Genomic DNA, 6,651 nt, shown 5'->3' with positions numbered 1-6,651 from the left:
AGGACGACCAGAGTAGCAGCATAGCCCTGTTATAGTCTAAATAGGCACAAAAAAGGCTTACTATATCTAAGAAAAAGATTAATACAATATCAAATGATAAATAAGCGAATCAATGAAAATACTTAAATAATGTATTTTTATTCTATTTTAGTCTAGTCGAAAAGTGGAGTTCCTGCGAAAAATAGTTACAGGTCTCCTAAAAATATAGTTGATGGCTTAAACGATCCGGAATGGCGTCTAGAAAAAGACGTTTTTTGGATTTTTTTGGAAAAATAAAATTACAATTGTTATGAACAAAAAACCGTTAAAAAAATTAGCCGTCCAGCTTTTTGGCAAAATCTCAAAAAGTATTAGTGATATCTCAAATATTAAAAAAGTTTCTGAAAGAGCAGAAAATTTGAGTAAAAGAGTTCTCGACTCCCCCATTTGTAGCTCCAATATTTATAATTTTAATTTAACGTTGAAAATAGGCTTTTGCGCGGCAGTTTCGGCATGCGCGCGCTGCCACTCTAGTGAGCGTAGTTTTTAAATAATTGTTTTTTGCAATTAAATATCAATTGAAAAATTTGAAAACATTCTGGTGTCATCTAGACACTTCGAAATATATGATTTCGCGGTAATAAAAGTTGCATCACCATTTTTCAAAAAGTTATTCAACTGTTAATCAACATTTTTTTTACGGGTTTGTGTTGTCATAAAAGGCGGTATAAAAGTTTAAATAATTAATCTATAAATTTTTTGTTTCTTGGAGTCCTTTTTATAAACATACTCAACAAGATGACAGTATGAAAGTTTATACAATATTTTGATTTCATTATTTATTAATTTTTGAACTAATAAAAAAATTAAAATAATGTATGTTAAATAATTTTTTTTTTAATTTTAAGCTATGACTGATTGTTGGGCATTATATGATTACTTTTTAAATTTTTTCTTGCCATTTGTTTATAAATTTTTTATAAACAAATGGATTAATTAAACATTTTTTTTCACTATATCGTTAGTGTTCAGTCACGAGCTTAATCATTTTGAAAAGCTTCGTGTAATTTCGCTACGTACGGGAGCAGCCGAACTCGCTACTGACTTGAATGTCAGAATAGTGCCGGGTCACTCGCTATCTGGGCCCGACACCTGCAATTTCTTACTCATGACCGTGCCACGTTGGCCTGAGAACTCGCTACCAGCTGGCCAATCAGAGAAATTGGCGGCTAACTATTTCCTGTTGGCGCGCTTTTAAGCCAATGGGAAAATTCGTTACTGCAGCCATGCTGCCACATCACCACCGAGCAGCCACGAAGGAAGAAGACGACGTCTATTTCTAATCTACATCGATCAGTACAAACTCAGCTATCCATCCAACCGCTTCGCTCAAATTAATATATCTCTCGTGTGATATAAGTCTGAACCGCTTCGCTAAATCTCTGTTTAAATATTCTCAATAATTAGCTAGTATATCAAGGCTACTAATTATTGAGTATATATTGAATCGTTGCTCGCGTCTTATTAATTATAAATTAATTATCGCGTCATTAACCGCTACCGACCACGTGTCGAATTTATACGCGTATTCGTTTACAGTCGCATTCGCTATCGCGTATCTTGTAGTTGCATTCGCTATTTTTCTCATAGTTTTAGTGTACATATTGTTAGTTATTGAATTAACCACACCTACACCAGAATCCCACAGAGCATTCGCTCATTTTACAGTTAGCGTAAGGAAATAATGATTTAAAAAAAAAAAAAATTTTCTTAAAAACAATATCTTATTGTTTATAATCGTTTTTTTTCATATTTTGATTATTTAAATAAATCATTAAGGAATCGTTTTTTTTTTAATCATGATTTGCATTTCTAAACATCATGGCAAAAAAAATTTTTTTTGTGAACAATTTATTCATTTGTATGTTTAACAATTTTTTTTTTTATTTTAATTTTTTTTAGAACATAAAAAAATTACAAAAACAGCAACCTGCAACAATATGGCAAATTAAAATTTTTTCAATTTGTAAAAAACATCTGGATTTTGGAGTACGACAAAGTCCAAACACTGACTCAATTTGTCAACAAACAAATTACTGTAACTTTGCAACTATTGCAGATACAGTTTTTGACCTTCAAGTCGTTGTTATACAGTATGAGTTAAGCTTTCTTATAAATTTTAAACCTAACGTTTATCTGTTATAGTTCTCTAACAACACGCATTTATTTATAAAAATTATAAATGCGTTTTTAAGAAAAAAATTTTTTTTTTTTAATTATTATTTCCTCACGCTAACAATATGGAGAACAAAAAATTTCCAAAAATATTTCATTAATCCATTTGTTTACAAAAAGATTATAAAGTTTATAAGATAGCATGAAAAAATTTGAAAAGCAATCATATAAAGCCTAACAAGAATACGAAATCAGTAATAGCTTAAAATTAAAAAAAATTGTTCAGTCAAGACCCAATTCGCTACCACCTGAGAACGACGAGCCTCACCAATAGGTCGGCAGCACCTTCGCTATTTGAACTTACGCGCGAAATCTTGGCCAATGGGGAAATTCCATCATTTGAATAATTAGTTCCAACTTTGAATAAAAGAGTTGCGACATGAAACGCACTCATTGGCTCAAGATTTCTACAAGCTACGTGGATTTTCGCTATTGGCTGAAATTTCGTCAGCGTCGGCTATTAATTTTCTGATTGGTCTACCGCTCTGACGTCATAAAGAAACCGTTGTGAGCTTTCACTTTACAACGTTTCCTCATTTATTCACAACGTGCTCTTAAAAAGTTCACCTCGTGTTCTAAAACCGCTTCGCTGTTATAAAAGTTTTCTTGTGCTATTCAACTAAATCTTGTGCTGAATTATATTCAATACTTAGTCAGTATATCAAGGCTGCTATTTATTGGATATAAATAAATTGTCATCCGCTCTTAATTAATTACTTAAAGTAATTTCCGAGTTTAACCGCTTCTATTACCACGTGTTGCGTTTATACGTACTTATTGTGTTGCATTCGCTCTCGCGTCTATATTATCGTTGAATTCGCTATCAATAATTATTTCTAATAATAATTATATGTAAAAAGTGTAAATAAACAGTTAATTTATTTTATTCTAAAAGTGTGTAATTTTTAATTATTTAATTCACCACACCTACACCAGAATCCCACAGAGCACTCGCTCATTTCACAAAAATACCTGAGAATACAAAATAATAATGCTCACTGTACGTATCATTAGAGTACGACTGATATACTATATATATATATTTATCATTTAAAGACGCCATAGAGTATATATTATATACCTATATATATTATATATGTATATATAGGTATATTGTATACATACAATGCATTCGTACGCTGCCCCGTAGGATACCCTATACTCTCACTCTTGAAAAGTGAAAGGTGCGCAGACTAAGCTGCGCACCAAACGCGTTACGGAAATTTCCGTCAGTAGATTTTATACCTCATATTTTTTCCATACCGGGCTCCTTATATGAAAATCGATTCTTAAGGAGTAAACTCCAAAAAGCTTTTTTTTTGTTTTTCGCGAATATTTCGGAAACTATCGAATCGATCAATTCAAAAATCTAATCGGCTCTAGAACTCGATAAAATCATTCGATTGCTGCCAAGAACGTCCCAATCAGATAATCCGTTCGAGAGATATCGTCAACGGAATAGTAAATGTTAAATCAATATCTGCTTTTTTCATTGAATAACATAATAATTACTGAACAAAATTACTCAAAACTAATATGTTCTTCTTTAAATAAGTCATTGGAAGTGATTGCCTAAAAATCGTCATGTTCGCTCGTATCAGAATATACTTACACGATATAGATACAACGTATCACGTAAATACTTATTTTTGAGCTGATTATTGAACATAATTGTGAACAAATATAAAAAATGCTCATTCATTGATTATTTTAGATTCTAAATTTTTAAACTTTAACATAAAACGTAACCCTGTTGAGCTTGTGTTCACAACAATGTTTTAGAGATCAAGGAGCTCGAAAACAGCAGGAAGTTTTAGGGCTGGCCCGCAGGGTCAACCCATAGACAGATTTTTTCATTCCTTTTTAATTTTTTTTACAAGACTGCAGAGAGTCCAGGCCCACTTGGACAGTTGCGACACTTGGTGTCCAAGTGGGACTGTTTGGTAATTTGAAAATAATTTTTTTTACTCCATTTCCAAAAAATCAATCAGCCTGATAAAAAATTTTTAAGAAGTCGCTCACGAATTTAGAAAATTCGAAAAATGATCGATATTGAGATATTTCTCTAAATTTTTTTTAGAGCATTGAGTTAGTAGCATCGATAGTTTCTATCCTCAAAACCAATACTATACTTAAAGTTTCAGCTCGAAAAATAAATTTTTGGATGTTGCTTATGAATTTCGAATGTTAATTCATAATATGTAACTACTCCATTGAATTAATTTTTTGAGTTTTTTATAACTCAATTATTATCATTGCACCGAAATACAACGTCCTGTATTAAAAAAAAATGAAATGTGTAAATAATATATTCTTTTTTTTCATATTTCGAGTTTTATTTTTGTTTATCACGATACCCATGTGTAATAATAAAAATAATGAAAAAATAGAGGAGCTTTGATATTCGTATTTAAAAGTCGCTTACAAACATAAACTATTGCTGTCACAAGAAAGAAAATTACAAAAAAATAAAAATCTGTATTTTGAAATTTTGTTTTTGAAATTTCCGAAATTCGTGAGCGACTCTTAAAAATTTTTTATCGAGATAATTTTTCGAGAGGATTTTTAAAATGTGTTGTCAAGAAATTCTTATTCGAGACTAGAAAAAAAAAAAAAAAAAAAAAAAAAATAGTCCGTTTTCCGCCACCCTATATCCCGATGAAAAAAGATTTTATACAATTGTATAAAATTATATACAAAAAATGGCCCAATCCAATTGTATACAACTATATAGAAATTGTATACAATTCTATACAAATTGTATACAAGTCTATATAATTATATACAATTTTATACAAATTATATACAATTCTATATAATTATATACAATTCTATATAATTGCAATATGTAGAATTGTATATAATTATATAGAATTGTATACAATTTGTATAGAATTGTATACAATTTCTATACAAATTGTATATAATTGGATCGGGCCATTTTTTCTATCCAATTATATATAGTCTATATATAATTATATATAGTCCATATATAATTGATATATAATTCTATACAATTGTATAAAATCTTTTTTCATGGGGATATTCAAAAATTCTTTATTTCAAAAATCGACGTGAAAAAGTAGGTAAGAGAACATTGTATTGCGGTTCATTTTCACTTGAGATTTTATTTTTTGCAAGTAAGTTAAATACTGAAAACGCAAAATTATAACATTGGATATTTTACAGATGGTCACCATATTTTACGTTTCATAAGTGTATAGTTACCTACACAGACTTTTTTTTTGTTTAAGAAAAAAATTAACCGTTGATATTTCTTCTCTATTTATTTCCCGGCTGAAAAAATTTCGACGAAACAAAAAACGAGACTCTCGGGTCTCACAGTATGTAGTCTCGGTATCGTCAAAATAATTTTTGAAGTGTATCGTCTCGGTCTCGTCTCGTAAAATCGAGACGAGACGAGAAAAATCTCGATCTCGTGTGAAACCCTAACTCGGCTGCGTCAGACATTTCAGAACCCAGAACTTCGATTACCCAAGTTACTACCGGAGGATTGTCCGAACTTCCTAGTACGGGGAGGCCAGAGCAAACCCTTACAATACGAAAAACCGCCAAAAGTGATACAATAGGAATATATGTTTTATACATGTAAAATATATTTTTAATATATTCGTAAATATATTTTTTTTATATTTTTTCCATGGGGGGAGTAACGTTCTATTGTAAAGTTTGAAAATTTAAGAATCGAAAATCATTAATGAAGAACGGTTTTTAAATTTTAATTCCTGATTATGTTCAATAAAATATACGTAATGCGGCAGAAATCAACTATCGGAATTAATCGTTGTCTTTTTTTACCCTCACTCTTAGAAAACGAGCCTAATTCCATATCATGACTATACACTAACATCTATCACAAGATATGTATGTATGAAACTTATTATATACAGTATATGTAGATTAATAGGAAAATCTACCTTCCATTTCGGCTGCCGAATTGCTTTTTTTTAAATAATCACAATATGAAAAAAACGATTATAAACATTAAGATATTGTTTTTAAGACAAATATTTAAAAAAAAAAATATTATTTTCTTACGCTAACAATATGGTGAAAAAATATTTAATTAATCCATATGTTTATAAAAAATTTATAATGAAAAAACTTGCAAAGTAATCATATAATGCCTAACAAGGATATGAAATCAGTAATATCTTTAAATTAAAAAAAAAAATTATTTAACATGCATTATTTAAATTTTTAATTTTTTTGTTACTTCAAAAATTAATACACGGAGAGAAAAATATCGCCAGATTAAGTATACGTATCGCTATTCTGGCTATACGCTGTATAGTCATCTTACTTAACGATACGTCGTATAACCAATTCAGCTATACAGAGTATCCTCACAGTGGATCGTCAAAATGACGATCTGTATCCTTGTTTTAGGCATTTTATGAATCGCTGACATGACTA

Source organism: Microplitis mediator, chromosome 7 (assembly GCF_029852145.1).
Source record: "Microplitis mediator isolate UGA2020A chromosome 7, iyMicMedi2.1, whole genome shotgun sequence".
NCBI classification, from domain to species: Eukaryota; Metazoa; Arthropoda; class Insecta; order Hymenoptera; family Braconidae; genus Microplitis; species Microplitis mediator.
Note: the sequence above shows the minus strand (reverse complement) of the source record.